General features: G+C 41.7%; 1 protein-coding gene across 2 annotated transcripts in view; it reads right to left on the bottom strand.

Annotated features, from left to right (window-relative positions):
- The window catches only part of FAR1 (fatty acyl-CoA reductase 1), a 34,801-nt gene extending 24,043 nt beyond the window's left edge, over positions 1–10,758 (bottom strand). The window contains exon 1 of one of the 2 annotated variants that reach the window (XM_085063057.1): positions 10,626–10,758. The gene's annotated coding sequence lies outside the window, so the exon portion shown is untranslated. Of the gene's footprint in view, positions 1–8,055; positions 8,203–10,625 lie in introns of those variants that run through there. The other variant, XM_085063058.1, reaches the window with a different exon arrangement.
- Between the last annotated feature and the right edge of the window lie 5,664 nt (positions 10,759–16,422).

Raw genomic sequence — 16,422 nt, forward strand, 5'->3', positions numbered from 1 at the left:
CTTGTAAACTGCCCCTGATAACAGTGTTTTAAGGAATGAGACACCCACTCAGCCAGGAAAACAGCTCAACTTCAGTCTATTTTTACCTCTGTGTGCATGCTCCTTCACCACTCCAAGTGGTGGCTGTTCCATGTAAACTAAAGGTCATATAATTAAAATGTAATCACAAGTAGATACTTCAAATCCATTGACAGAAGACAGGGAGCCAAGCATCCCAATTTCTGGCCCTGGAATTTTGACAGTGTCAGCAGAGTCTCCTGTCACTGTTAAGCTGAGCTTTCCTACCAATTATACTAGGCCAGAGAGAAAATTGAGTTAGTAGCTTGGTACAGGATCTGAGGGTTTTATATTGATTGTAAGAAACCCATACAGATCCACAGATAAGAGTTTTCCAACTTCTTTACCCACTGATGTCATTGGGGAGGAAAAAAAACCCAACCAAACAACAGTTATTAGAATTCTCAACAAACTAAGATTTGAGCTAGCCACAAATACACCTCCTAATAAAATTGAGGGTAAGGTACTATTACTCAAATTCAGCACAAAGCTCAAAAGTATTTTAGGTTTTGCTTTAGTTAGTAAATTAACTATAAGAATTCATGATTCTTTCCCCTCTCTTAATCAACCACTTGGAAATTATGTCATTCTTGTTAACAGAAACTGAAACACTTTATAAGGACAAATACATTGGTATGTCCACAATAATGTGAGAACATAACAACCTTTAGGATCTCTAGGACTCAATCACAGTACATCATCCAGAGCTGCCACTCTTTCAAGTCAGACGTACCAACATCTTTACTGTAACCCTTAACCAGCTTACTTTCACTAAGAATGTAGCATTATGGATACACTTCCACCACATTTTACCAATCTTTCTAATGAGACTTGTAAAATCCTAAGCTTATGTAGTATATGTCCAATTATAGTCCTCTACAGCAGTTCCACACAAACTGTTATGATCAAAACACTCCCACAAGGGATCACAGAGTCACAGAATGTTCTGAGTCCGAAGGGACCCACATGGATCATCCAGCTCTCAAGTGAATGGCCCATAAGGGGATTGACCCCACAACCTTGGTGTTATTAGCACCATGCTCTGACCAATTGAGCTCATCTCAGGGATAAATTCCATAAAACCATGATACTAAAAAACCCCAACAAGACTGAGTATCTTTAAACACATATGGAACATTTCTTAGGCAAGTAAGGATTACAACACTGAATACCTTAACAGGGTGAGAACCTTTCTTCACCTGCCACCCAAGAATAAAGGTGCAACTTCTAAATACACTCAGTTCTTTTGAGACAGCAGGCTGCTGCAAGTGGGAACTTACCAGGGATTACACAGAATGTATGTTAGGAGTGAACAGCTGCAGGCTAATTTGTACTTTTTGCCTGAAAAGTAAGTAAATATTTTTGGAACACCTGTTTGCCAGGTACCCACCATATCAAAGCCATTGTGCTCTGCTTTTCACGTGCTCATATCCCAACAGTCTCAGAACAAGTCCCAAATGATGACTTGCTAGAAATGAGTTACTCCCTGCACAAGTTCTACTGTCACAAGTTTGGGTACCAAGTCCTATGTAAGATACTTCAATCCTTATTTTGACTCCCTCTTTTGAGAAGTGAAACATCTAACAACTAATGGGATACAGCAGCAAGTTTAGAGCAGAACAAGCACTATTATTTCCATTAGCCACAGTACATCATCCAGAATTGTTTCTTTGAAGGTGAAGGGAAAAAGCTATTTACATTAAACCACTTCTGCCACACAGTCAAGAGACTCTAATGCAAATGTGAAAGCACACCTCCTGCCATAAAGCGTGGAGGGCAAGACACAGCATGCTTATGAGTCATTTTCCCCTGTTCAATCTAAGATTCAGGCCTGTTGTCTTTACCATGGCTCAAAGTCACAGTTAATGGTCTTCAGGTATGTCTTCCCCATTACTTTTGTTTTCCAGGTATTTCACACACCTTTCAACTCTATTTCCTCCTAAAAATCTGCATGATCCCTCCCATATATAGGGCAGAATTTCAATTCCCTCAAAGGGTGAGGAAAAAACTCATGCAATCATTACTGCAGCAATTTTGTCATCAAGATTCAGATTTGTTATGATTCCTACATAACCTTCTTACTAATTTACCTAACTAGCCATAATTACTATTTTTTAGACCTTGAAACTCTATGACAGTATCTAATACCATCCATTCACTTCTCCTTCCTCAAAAAAAGGCTTAATCCTGCTTCTGACACAATGCCTCAACCTCAGCCTGCAAACCTGCTCACAAGGGCAGAGTCTTTGGCTATATCCACACAGGAACCTTGTACAACACCCAGTACATGGCTATGGTCCAACATCTGTTTCTGAAAGCTAAGGCAATGAAAGGTTATGCTGCCAGTGGAAATATCTGTGTTGCTGTAGTCCAGCTTTTTAAGTACCTGCAAAATCTGACAATATTTAGGCTCACGTGATGTAAAAATACTTGAACAGAATGGATCAAAGTTTCCTGCCTCAGTTATTTCTGATCATATTCCTTTGTGTAAGAAGCTGCTATCAGAATACCAGACCTACACAGCATTGACATCCAGAGCTATGACAAAGCACAATGATGAAACTGGCTCAATTAAAAAAAACAGGAACGTACATAAATAGTTACATTCACACTTGGGAGGCAGCAACACTTATATGTTTGCAGACTTTATATATATCTATATAATTTTAAGGATTAAGAAATGTTTCCTTTAAGAAACTCTCAATCCCATTTCCCTTCACCCTGTTCTCCAACAACTAGTTTTTGGTAAGCCTTATTCATAGCAACTACCCACACTGAGTTTGTCTTCTGCTTCCACTCTTGTAGAAGATTCCAGCTACAAAACAGAATTGATCACCTTTTTCAGAAGTACACATTGCTGTCAACATTACAGCAATAAACACAGGGATTGTGAGGGAACTGCCTAGAAGCACCAAATTTAATTTAAAGGGTAAAAACCATGCATGGAATCTAGGTCTGAACAATCAAAGTCTGAAACCAGCAGCCTATGCTTTGCTCTGTTAGAAAGAAAGGTTATCTCAGCCACAGGAAAGGAAAGAATGTTCCCATTCTCCACCTACCTTTCCCTGCCTTCTCCGAGAATGCATGTCCACATACCAGTTAGCATAGCACTGCTGGCAACTCCTACTTTCAAATTCAGGGTCTTAGCTCACAGACATAACATACTACTTTTTAAAGTTCTTTATGGCAGCAAATTATTGAAGGATCACAGAATCACAGAATTGTTAGGGTTGGAAGAATTATTTCATAATACTGTTTTTAAATAAAACTGTCAAGAAATACATGTAGCTCCTATCAGAAATTTAGTTTGGCCTCTAACATGTAACAAGCTGGAGTAGGTGCAGAAAAACATACTTATCTTGCAAAACAACACAGCAAAACCAAATGTAACATTTAAAGGTTGTTAAGTGTCAGCAATCATTTTATCTGTTTTAGAGTATATCTTGCATGTTTACAATAGCTGAACTATAGCTGTTAACCTGCAATATATATTGTCACCAGTCATCCAGTGATTTGTTCACAGCTACCTCTTCAAACACACACATCTCCTACCAAACACAAAATGGTCTAATGCACACTGTGGAATATCTAAATCCCTCTATCAGAGACATTTTTTCCAGCTTATAAGCAGTAACAGTCTAGAAAAAAGAAATATGAGAGTTGAAAGGATTAATAAGAGTTCTGTAAAGAATTCTTGCTCTAGAACAGAAATTATCAAAATTCCCACATTACCTATAGGTATAAACAGTCTTTGGTAGAGCAATCTTACGTGAAGCTGCTACAGAGCAACTGCTGCTGGGATCCTTCTGAATTCACAGGTTCAGGACTAAGCCCACAGTGACACTTTGAAGATATCCTTATGTGAAGGGTGCTGTCCTCTGATAAACCAAGAGTTCATAAGCACTTCAGGGAAAAAAAGAAAAACCAGCACCAAACCAACACTCCAGGATCCTAGCCAACATTCCCCATCTTGCAAAAAATTCTCGTGTCCAAGGCTGAGCAAGTGCTATTATGGAGCAAACAACAGCAGCTCTGTTTGCCTCCAGAGCTGCTGCAGCAATATTTAACTCACAGCTTCAGAAGGCTCTGACTCTCAAAACAAGGACAATTCTGTTTTTAACAGGAAAATGATCAGTTCCCAGATTTGTCCAAACACAGATCAAGATGCTTAAAGATGTGCTTTCCAAGTGCCAGGAAAGCCTGCTGCAGTTCCACTGAACGTTTAAATGCTAAATCCAGCAGCCAGAGAGCGTGCATGTGTGTCCTTGTTAGAGATTAAATGATCTGTCTTCTAGTTTATCACTGACAAACATTAGGTCAACAACATGCTCCCGCCAAATTCAATCCTGTCAAGATTATCGCTCACAGGAAATAGAAAATGGGCATTTCCCAACCTCTCAAACGTCAGTAACAAACCACAAAGTTCTGAAAAAAACTAGCCCAAATAAACTAATTTCCCCCTTCCCTCTGACAGCTTGAACCCAGCACTAGCAGGAATAAAAAGCAGAAAAAGTAAGGTGGTAGGAGCATTTTGTTTATGTATATTTAGATGATGAAATCCATCCAGACATCAAATCTGAGTGTACCAAGTATATTTAAACACCCCCCCACACACACCACCACATCCACACTAGACAAAAATCATTACAGAAGTCCCTCATATAGAGCTCCAATTGCCACATTGCAAGGACACCATAGCAAGCCAAAAAAAATAAATCTCTGGGAACTGGAGAGAGACTCAGGCAAGAAAGGAAGTAATATTTAACTCATCTAAGCAAGGTTACTGCCAGAAAGACAAGTCTGGGTCATGTCATATTATATCACAATGTCTCATTTCATCTGTGCCTTGTTTCCACAAAAGTAAATCAATGAATGCTATCAGCAGAATGTCCACATTTTCAAGCACCACAAGGGCCAACGACCTACCCTATGTGGCCAATACCTACACAGCATATCTCCAAAGGATGCAGTCTGTTTGTCTTTGTGGTCCAAGGTTATATCCATTGGGAAACCTTATCAGTGAAAGATACTGCTCTAAAGATGAGTAGAGACTGTAAACTGCTTTGGGTGCAAGTTAACCTTAAAGCATAACTATTCCAAACTTCACAATCACAGGGAAGACTTGGGATTCTTCCCTCAACTAGCAGAAAGACAGGTGTATCCATGTTTTAGATTTCACCAGCATTCTTATCCACTCTCTGCAAGGTCATTTTCTATACTAGCTGTAAGCCAAGGACCAAAAAAATGTAACACACCTCCAGGAGCTGGGAAACACATTGCCAGGCTTGGAAGTTGATTGGAACAACTAAGTTTTGAAGAACTATCAAAATGGGCCCACTAATTTAACATCAGCTGGCCAGTCTTGGCCCTGGTAATAGGCAGACCACAGGTGTCTCACTACACACTTTCCACATAACAATGGGGGAGGATTCAGAAAACTGTGCTTTCTACAAGTTAAATACAACAAAATCAAATCAAGCTGAAAGATAAAGCCCAAGTCACAACAGCAGTATAAATGCCACCAGAAGACCCAAAACTCTATGTAGAATGTGGCAAACTTGAGGCTGACACTCAGTATATTAAGAGAATATCTGAGAAATAACAAGGCATTTCAAACTAGTTGAACACCTTTGGGACTGAAGACTAGAAAGAGACTTGTCTACCACCAATGAAGAGATTTGCCCACTTTAAACCATTTATTGAATGAAACACAATACCAGTTAGAGTAACCAATACAGTTAGGTCAAAGTTTACATAGCTGAGTATATAGCCCTATGTTCAAAAATAAAGCAGACTTCCTTTTCGAAAACAACCCTTCTCACTATGCTTAACCACAGAAATATGCTAGATACTGAAAGCTTGTCCTAAAGCATGGGCTCCTCAAGCTACATTCCTCCTAGATATATTACTACCTCTAGCAGCAGATGCATTCAAGGTAAGGAGAATTATTAAATTGGCTTAGGTGAGCCTTAGCTAATATTGCACATGATCTATTTAAGAACACTACAGCACATTAATACCAAAATCCGCACTGATACCGAACATGGAAGTAGTTCTGCTGCTTTCTTTTAGATGACAATGACAAAACCCAAGTAGAGTATTCTCTCAATTGCTTTGAGAAGATGGTGAATTGGGACCAACCAACCCACAGCCACCCAGTAACTTATTAGCACCATTCAGCCCAACTTGCCAACTACTTCACTGAAAACACCCTTGTGAAATAAGATACTCTGAATTGAGGGCTGTGCTCACAATTATGGAGTATTTAACTTCTTTTAATCCTTTAGTCTTATGGAACAGAACACGATTTCAACGTGGGTCGCTGTTGAGTTGATCTCAGCAGAACTCTGTCATCAGAGGTACTCAATGCATGTGGTTACACAGGTATTTCTTAAGCATGTGTTCTCACACCTTCCTTCAGCCAGAATTCTGATTTTACTACAAATTTCCATTTACTTATGCTTCAACTCAGCAGGATTCTGTACCAGATGACTTGGTAATTACTTCTTATTAAGTAATTCATTCACAAAGTAGATACTACAGAAGTCCCTTGCTTTGCTGTAACTATGTTTCTTTTACAGTCAGTCCTTCCTCCAAAAACAAATTATAACAAGTAAAAGGCTTTTACTATCCCTTTACAATTAGGTTATAAGTTGACGTTTTTCTAAATTGTTTACTGTTTGAGCTTAGTCATCAGGTGCACACTGAAGGAAAAAAGGGGTCTCTTTTGGTATAGTTAAATTCATTTCTCCAAACTGTACAGAAGGCACAGAGCAGATAGGAAATTAAGCTATTCCAGGAAAGCATATCCCACATAAGACTATTTACCACAGTACATCTCCAGTTCATGTGAAAACATATTTAACACACATGCAGGGAGATTTCAAACAAGTTCTAGGAAACCAAGATGCAGGCAGATTCAAGATTTGCTGGACACAAGTTCCAGATCATTTTACCTAATTTAATCGGAAATCTGCCTTAGAAATCTCACTTGCACTTTTGGTTATGAAAGGATTACAAGATAAAGCCTCGCTGTTTATCAGGGTAGTTGCATAAATCATGGCTCTTACTTTACATAAATCATTACTCTTGAGTTAACTCTGAAAGGAGAACAGAACCTCTCTGCAAGACATACCCACAACATAATGAGCAGAGCAGCACTCACAGTGACTCTCCATCACTCTGTTCTTACTCACTGCCTTAGGAAAACAGGCCAAAGGCATCACACTTCAGCCTTCATAGGAGCATGCTGATATCCAGCCCTGGTTATGACCAGGAAAAGCTTTAGCAGCAGTAGGATTATTGCTCCAGTTGCTGCTGTGATACTGTCATTTTGCTGGGAGGGGAAAGCCAAAAATCAAGTAAATGGAAGGGGGCGGGGGAACAAATAACATTCAAGTGCTTGTCAGTTTGTCAAGTTGCAGTGATATGAGAAAGGTGAATCTGGGTTTTAATTACCAAAATTTCTCTTATTGATCAGACAAGGATAACTACCCAAAAACTGCACATGCAATTATGTTCTGCTCAAACTTATTATTCACAAAGCAATTAGAAGTGGAATACTTAATCAAGAACAAAAAGCCCAACTCTTATCCTTCTCTTGTTTTAAATTATAGATTAGAGTTCAAGGGCTTGAATCACATTTTACAATAGATATTACACAATGAATTTGAAGTGCCTGGAATCAACACTTCCAGACTCCTTCCACACTTTCCCACTCTTTTACAGCCAAAAATGGTATTTTCTCTTCTATTATTTTCCTGCAGAAATTCACAAGAATTCTTTTGAAACCTAACAGCTACTCATTTATCTGGCAACTGCTCTACCAAATTGTATTTGAAACCTAATCACCTTCTAAAGAAAAAAAAAAAAAACCACACAAATTTACCTTTCCTTTCTTCCAATACATGAACAAACTATCACCAAAAAATAAACACCCATCTCCACAATTTTCTTATCTTTAAAAGTGACTTAGATACATACTTAGAGACTGCCTACCTGTCTTCCAAACAGGATGCTGGAAGCCTCTCTCCTCCTCCTCCTCAGGAGCACAGAGCTATTTACTCAGCAGGACAGGCGATACTGATCGTGTAGACGCCAAGTGCTCCAATCTTAATTCCTATTTATGCTAATAGATGTCTTCTTCGGATCTATCAATTATGCCTATTGCACAAGGAGCTCTACAAATTTACAAACATCACACTGAACAATGACATGGAGAGGTGTGATGCAGTGTGCACACACAGCTACCAACACCAAACGGCAGCTTAGCAACACCTGCTAAAATCCCAGCCTTTGTAACCACACCCATGGGGAGAAAGTGGCAGGGTACATCCCTGGGGTCACCACTGCTGGGAGAAAGTTTAGAGAAAGCTCAAGAAAGAGCAATTCTATTATAAGGGCCTTGCTATAAACCCTGGGTTGGAGACACTCAGAAATAAAAAAGAAAAAAAAATAGGAATATCTAGTTTATTCAGGGATGGGATTTGTTACAACAGTTTGCAGCTTCCAAACTTTGCAAGTGTTGAGGCTAAACAAAGCAGGCTGGAAGACTTATTACTGCAAGGCTTGGAATTGGCAACTGGGAGAAACACCATGGATGTACCAAGCACCACGGTACTGACCATGCCCAGACACCAAATGTTTTCGTGATGCAACTCCTCCACCTACACACAACGTACCAAATTAACCAATCACAATTTTAGGTGATATTGGCTCCTTTGCTGAATTTTTAGCTTGCTACTCAGCAGCTCTGCTTCCTGTAGACAAGAAACAGGCAAACTACACTGAACATCCTCAAACACTGAATATTTTGTGACAAAAAAAACCAAAGCCACACACACAGTTTCTGGCTGGAGAAGCCAACCAAGCCTGGAGTCACTGCAACAATTCAGCCACATTTTCAACAACATCCAGGACCTTTCTCAGGCATTCACTTAAACCTTCTAAATGGCTGTATAATCATTTTAGTTTGTTGCACATCACTTCCAGGCACCGGAAGCAACAACGCTTGTGAGAAACTGGGAGTTCCTCCAAGAGCTAGAACTCAGAAACAGAATGATGACAGAGGACCCTTCACTTTGTAGCAGCCACAAGGAGATTCAGTTTGTCCTTTCAAGAGCTAAGAGGTTGTACGTATGGTTACAGTTTTGCTTCAATGTTAAATTTTATCAACAAGTATCAGCTGCTATAGAGAACTAAGATGTGGACAGGCTGGATCGTTTTGGAACTGGAGGAAGGAAAACATTTATCATGTCCAAAACCTGCAGCCACACTTAATTTAGAACTGCCCCAATGTGCTTTTATTTTTAAAATTGTGTCTAGTAAAGCTTCTCTATACCTACAGTCCAGCAATAAAGACAAAGTAGTTACAGTAAAATATTGGAGATCTAGATTTGTGATTACTTTATAGCTCTGCAATAGACAGGGGTTTAAAAAAAACCCATAAAAACATAACCTGTAAAGTTAATCTTTCCTATCCATCTATAAGAGGTTTTTGATGGGGAAATTGCTGAATTTTAAGCCATCTACAAGTGAGGGGAGGGTGCAAAAACAGGATAGAGAAGCTGAAGAGTGGAGATCCTAGAAATCTACCCTATACCTAGTATATAATTTCCAAATTCCTGAAATAATGGTATCTCAGCTGAGAAGCAGAGACATACACAAATTGGGGAAGTTGGAGATCAAGAAATTCTAGCCTGCTGCAGTACAGATGGATGTCACAGATAGTAAAACTCCTACATGCTCCACTTCTTAATTATTCCCGAAAGTGTTATTAAAATATAAAAAAAAAGTTTCAGTTGCTAAAGCCTTGAAGTAGGTTAAACGAAATTAAAGGTTTCTATTTTCATGGGATTCAAGTTGGTTTCGATTACAAACTCGCTACCAACCAGTGTATCTCTGCAATTAGCCACACTTTAAACTTCACTCAGGGAAGTCTTTTTGAGGAGCCACGCGGCTCCTGCTCCACGAGGACTGCGAGCCTCTCCCCAGGGCACAGGCGAAGCAAGGGCTCTCCGTGCTCCGGCTGCTGATGGAGCGCTCCCAGCGCACGGACCTGCGGAGCCGGGGCTGCGGGCACGGCCCATCCCGGCTCTCCCCACAGCCGCTCCCTGCTCGGAGCGGGAGAGGAACTCGTGGCCTTTCCGTGCGAGCCCGCTCCGTGCGCCGGCCGCCGCGGCGCGGGCTCTGCCCGAGGGGAGCCGCCGGGGCGCTGCGGCCGCGGGAAGCCGGAGCCGGCGGGCAGGAAGGGCCGGGGCGCCGCCGCTCGCCGCAGGCCCGCCCAGAGCCCAGGGGGATGGTGGTACCCCGGCCCGGGCCCTACAGCGGGCGGAGCGGGGGCTTTCGGGCTCGCCCACGCTCTCCGCTTCGCTGAGCATCGACCCCGGCCGAGGCGCTCCGCCGGCGCGGCCGCCACCGCGGCGCGCCTCGGAGCCGCTCGCCGCCCTCCATCCCTCCATCCTTCCCTCCCGGAAACGCGCGGCCGCCCGCCGCCCCCCGCACTCCCCCGTGGCACCCCTCCCGGTCCGCGGGCGGGGACGGCGCGGCCGAGGGCGGGGTGGCGGTACCTGCTGCGGGCGGTCGCGGCGCGGCCCCGGCGCTGCCCGGCCCCGGCTGTGCCCGCCCGGCGCTCGCCGCCCCGAGGGTCCCGCACGGCGGCCCCGCACGCTCGCTCCCGTTGGCCGCTGCGCGCGCGCTCCCCGCTCGCCCATTGGCCGCTCGCGCCGCCGCTCGCGGGACGGGGGAGGCGCGGATTGGCGGGCGCCCGGCGGCCCCGCCCACCCCAGCGCCGCGCGGGGGGCGCGCTCCCCCCACACACACACACCCGCCCCAGCGAGCGGCATGGGAGGGGCAGAGCGGCTGCTCCGCCGCCGCCCGGGAGGGGCCGGGAATGTCCCCGTGTGTGCGTCCCCGTGTGTGCGTCCCCGTGTCCCAAACGCTGTGTGCTGCCATCACAAACCAGCTCGGGTCCAAAGCAGCCCGGAGCTCCAAACCCTGCTGAAGCTCTAGAAAGCAACCCCGGCCCCCAGAGCACGAAGCCACCGGGCCACAGCAGCAGCACCGCGGAACCTGGAGCAGCCTGAGCCCGCGGGGCAAGTGCAGCACGACCTCGTGCCAATGGCAAACAATCGTGGCATCATAGCGTCATGGAATCACCAAGGCTGCAAGAGGCCTTTGGGACCATTAAGCTCAGCTGCCCAAGCCAGCACTGCCATTCTAGTCCCCAAAGCATTGAACTCAATGTCAATATCATCGCATTGCTATTGATAGATGCCGTATTGGTGTGCAAAAGTCACTGCGCTCCACTTGCCTCACCTTTTGTTACCAAACAGTGCAACGTGATGCCCTGGTGCTGCAGTGCCATGATGCCATACCCTACCACCATATGCCATTGGTTTCACAACTAAATATTGCACAGATGGACATGCATCAGCTGAAAAAAAAAAAAAGAAAAGGCATTTAAAAGTTAGGAAACACCCTGTATAAGCTTGTGCAACTCGTACTATCCAGATTACTGTACAAATAAGGTATTATATGAGAATTGTTGTAAGCACAGTCTTGGCTTGTGCAAGGGCAGGTTGGTTTTTCAGAATGGTTTCTGCCTGACCTGGGCCATGAGAATGGGAGCTCCGCTCATATCCTCCACAGTCACTCAATTATTATGTTATACTTAGTTTTAGATATGTGTTCTCCTGATTAATCTACTCCATACTAGTTACACTTGGTTCCTAGGTATTTCTTGACAGAGTACTTAGAATCACCTAACTGTAAACTCTTCATCATAACTGTTTAGTGGACAGTTTTTCACAAACTATCACTTGGCAAATCCCTGCTCGCTGAAGCTGAGACATCATCCGATCACCAGCCATATGAGAAAACCAACACAGGGGGGCAAAGATTTGAGTCCAAATTTCCCACAGTCATGCTGAAAGGTTTTACTATTTTGTTTACACTATTACACAGCAAGGGTTCCTTTTTTGTTCTATTGAAATCCTCATACAAGGTAGGCAGCCCTACTGATTATGGGGTGAGGCTTTTCCATGTCAGATTCCCCAGAAGAGAAGAGTCCATTGCAGCACAGACACAGAACTGCAGTCAGCACATGTGAACTCTTTAGAAATTTTTTTTTTTAGAATCTCTAGTTGGTATATGTAAATTAAAATTTCTCAGATTACTACAGCAGTTCAATTTAGGTGCATTTTTCAGATGTCACTTAGTAAAATGTGTCTGTGACACCAAATGGAAGTCATGGGAAAGACTCCAACAGTATTTCAGTGCAGGCACAACAGTGCAGTTTGCCCAGTTTCATTTTTGAAAACACCTAAAAAATTGTGGGGGTTTACACTTTGTCTCTAATAAATACCATATCCTCTGATCATTGTCATAGTTCATTAATGAGAAGTTATAATGCTGTCACATGCATTAACTGATGTACTCAATACAAATGATTGTTAATAATAATAATTATAGTAATAAAGCAATTGGTATCAGAACACAGCAAAGTGTCACAAAATTATTTCAGATGCTGTGAGAACATAAAATAAATATTCTGAGCACATTGCCATGGGTTTGTGTTGATCATCATTACATGTGCATTATACAGCTCTGTCCTGTGAGCTCTGAACTCCAGCCTGCTTCAATGTGCTTTTATCTGCCTGGATCAGACTCACACTGCGCTAGGACAAAATGTCTTGACAAAGAAGGGCACCACAGTGATACAGCAGGAGTTCACAATGCTGTACAACTTCTTCAGCCAAGAGCCCCAGAAATTGTGAGCATACTGTGAGAGATGATGATCAGATCTTTTTTCCAGATTACTTCTTTATAGTCTCAATTAATTTATGCCTCCTAAATTATTTCTCATCAGGAAAACATCATAGTGACATAGTATCATGATACATTTGCATTTTAATGGAGTAACATATGGTTACTTCTCAAAGAACCTACCAAACTGGTTATTCAAGGTAGCATTGTGAATTTTTCATCACAGGAAAGAGAAGATACTAACACCAATGTGGCCCAGTCTGGTAACACTGAATAAATAATAATAATAAAAAAAACAAATCCAAAACCCTATTTGAAACTCTATTACCCAACACAAAGAGATAGCATGAAACAAGGTTATAGAAATCTATAGGTAAATAACTGCAAGCGCTTGCAAGTCAAAATCTTGGTTTGTTACCCATGATAGTGAGACAAACACCTAAATGCTCACTATCAGGGGGAAAAAAAAGAGAGATTCAGGTCATATTTTTTTAAATTATCCACTTCTCTAAGCAATACTAGCAAGTTATTTAATTCACAGGAACATTGTAAAGCTTCCCAGATTGCTTCATTACATCTCTCCAATTTTAAGCAAGGCCAACAATTGTAACAATTTTATGCCTTTTATTGACCAGCTCATAGAAATCTTTAGTTTTGCATCCCATGCCTGGACTAGGTTCCCTAATCTCCCTGCCTTGGAGACAGAAAGATGTGTCACTGGCGTAAGTGTGAGAGGATGAGTGCCAGACCAAAACTGTCTACTATCAGCAGAAGTTACGGCCATGCCACAGGAGCACTGGGGTTCATATAGAAACTTTGTTTCTTGTGCATAACTTCATCACTTTGCACCTATATATACATTGTATACCTCAGAAACAGGGCAGTTTTTATGCAAATCATAGTCATGTTTCTTTGTTTCAATCAGCTGTGGACACGTGATGAAGTGTTTTGCATAAACCAAGGCACGTATTTACCACGGTCTAGCTACTTGTGAAGGCTGTAGAGATGCTCACTTCAATTCCTTGCTAAATGAAACCCATTTAATTAAAAGATTAGTCAAGAGAAATGTCACTTCCTGTGCTGCCAGAGGAAAGGCCACAGACAGTTTTTGTTCACTAAACTTAGACTCCTGTAATATTTCATTTGTGCTCATATTGATAGGAGCTAACAGCCATATCGAAAAAAGGTGTTTTAAAGGATATATTTGTGATGTAATGAGCACAAACAGCTCTTGTCCTCAAGCTAAAGTCATTCCAGGCACAGTAATATAGGCTGCAATTTGCAAACTTACTGGTGTATGGGATGCAGTGTGAAACAAACAGATCTACAGAAGCTCAAAACTTGCCTCTGTAGGAGCAGTAACACAGTTAAAGCTTATTTGTTTTCTAATTTGAGGTACTATTGTTCAGAGATAAGGGTCTGACCAAAACTAGTTAAACCAGTTTAGGAAAAGTCTAGGAACTTATTTTTAGCTGTGGATTAAAGCTAGGTAGTGTATTTAAAGGTATCTTTGGATTCAAAACAGACAAACACCTCACGAGAGGAAATTTGTGATTTTACTCTCCAAAGAGCTGATATAGTTTTTCGTCTTTTACTAATGAATTAACAAATGAATAAACTTATTCAGTGACATGAATGGTTTTTAAATTTAAACAAGAATATATTGCATATTAAATATCAGCATACAAACAGTCTGGGTAACAAATACATTGTTTGCAATTGAATTAATTCTACTGCCTTTTATATGTTTTCCATCCTAATGGGCTAATTCTTTGGGTTTGGGGAGCAACTGTTAGTCTTATAATGAATTTTCAGTAGATTACTGAATCATAGAATGGAATGGACCTCTGGAGATTGTCCAGTCCACCTTCCCTGCTCAAAGCAGGGCCACCTAGAGCAGGTTTATCAGGGCTGTGTCCAGCTGGGCATTGAGCATCCAAGGACAGAAACTCTACACCCACTCTGGGCAAACCTGTACTGGTGTTTGACCTCCTTCATGACAATAAAAAAGGGTTTTGCTTTTGTTTAAATGGAAGTTTTGCATTTCTCTTTGTAATCTGTTATAATATCAATGACACTATTGAGAAAAGTCTGTCTCTGCTTTCCCCTGACCAGGTATTCATACACACTGATGATGGCTCATGGTCAGTGTGCTGGTCACCTGCATCCCCAGGGCCTTTCCCACAAAACTGCTTTCCTCCCACTTTGTCCCCAGTCTGTACTGGTGCATTGGGTTTTTCCTCTCCAGAGCAGGGCTTTGCATTTCCTTTGTTGAACTTTATAAGGTTCCTGTTGGCTGATTGTTATCTTTTCCTGCATGACTACGCACAAACATTATTTCTACTTTTGCGTCCTTGCCACGTCATTTAAAACCAACAGAAATACCCACCATGAGATCTGAATATGAAACTTCATTTCATACTCCTCATTTTGAAAAACTAATTAAAACACCACTTAACTGTACTGGCCACTGTGCCAAGTCCTGTCAGCTTAATGTTAGTGATAGTTATGTTTGATATTTCCCCTGTTCTTTTTCACTGCCTTTTGGCATATCAATACACTTAATTATAGTTTAGTACACTGAGTATATTGATAAATGTGCTGGTGATAGAAACCATTGCTAGGAAAGGCTGATATCCCTGAGGAGTGCTGCAGGGTGAAGTGATCCTTTAGGGGAATGATGGAAGTTTAGTAATAACTTGATCATGTGAGGCTTGGCTCATCACTTCATTTTAAAATAGGGCTGTCTGGGTCATATGACAAAAATAAAACAGTTTATAAAGAACTAATTTTTGTACAGGATGGACTTCTGAAAAGAAACCAGATATGGAAGATGTTAAAATTTGTGTTCAATTAGAAACATCAGACTGCTTGAAAAAAATTATAAGACAGGTAGCTCTGTAAGGAATAGAGGATTAAAGGGAGCTGAATGGACTCATGGTGCTCAGCTGTCCCAGGCACGGGGTCACAGAAGTCCTTTTGTAAAATGACTGTGTGTGATTTTTAACACAGCTGTACTTCGCTTCTTCTAACCTTCTTTTAATTGTCCTTCAATTTTCAGTCTAAATGCATTTGCCAATATATGCCTGTGTTTCTCTGCCAGCATTGCCTTTTTAGCCAACAAACCACTCCTGCAGTCATACATTTGTAGAGAGGAATTTTATCCCATTTCAGCTTTCATTTTAGAGGGCTAGAAGAACCATGATCTGCAAGTTTTCTCTTGTGTAAAGAATCTCTTTCTTATCCATTCCAGGTGCCCATCTTCTCATGTTTTTCAGATTAAATTCATGATGTTATACAATATTCCAGATAAAGTTTCACTGAGATCTTACACAGCAAAAATATTTTCATACCTCTACTGAAAACAGATCTCTTGATGACAACTTGGGCTTATATTTCTTTTTCTCATAACTACCTCATGTCAGCAGCTTATAAAAAGTGTGATTTTGAAGAGTACATTTTGGGTTCCTATTCTGTCATGTCAAACTGAGGTTCTAGCATATAGTGCTGCTATTTGTTCCCAAGCACAAAACTACACATTTGTACAGAAATAAAATTCCTTCTCATTTCTAGGAGTCTAGGCTACAGGCTCTTTTAGTA

The sequence above is a fragment of the Lichenostomus cassidix genome, chromosome 5 (assembly GCF_008360975.1).
Source record: "Lichenostomus cassidix isolate B80296 chromosome 5, HeHo_3.0, whole genome shotgun sequence".
Taxonomy (NCBI): Eukaryota; Metazoa; Chordata; class Aves; order Passeriformes; family Meliphagidae; genus Lichenostomus; species Lichenostomus cassidix.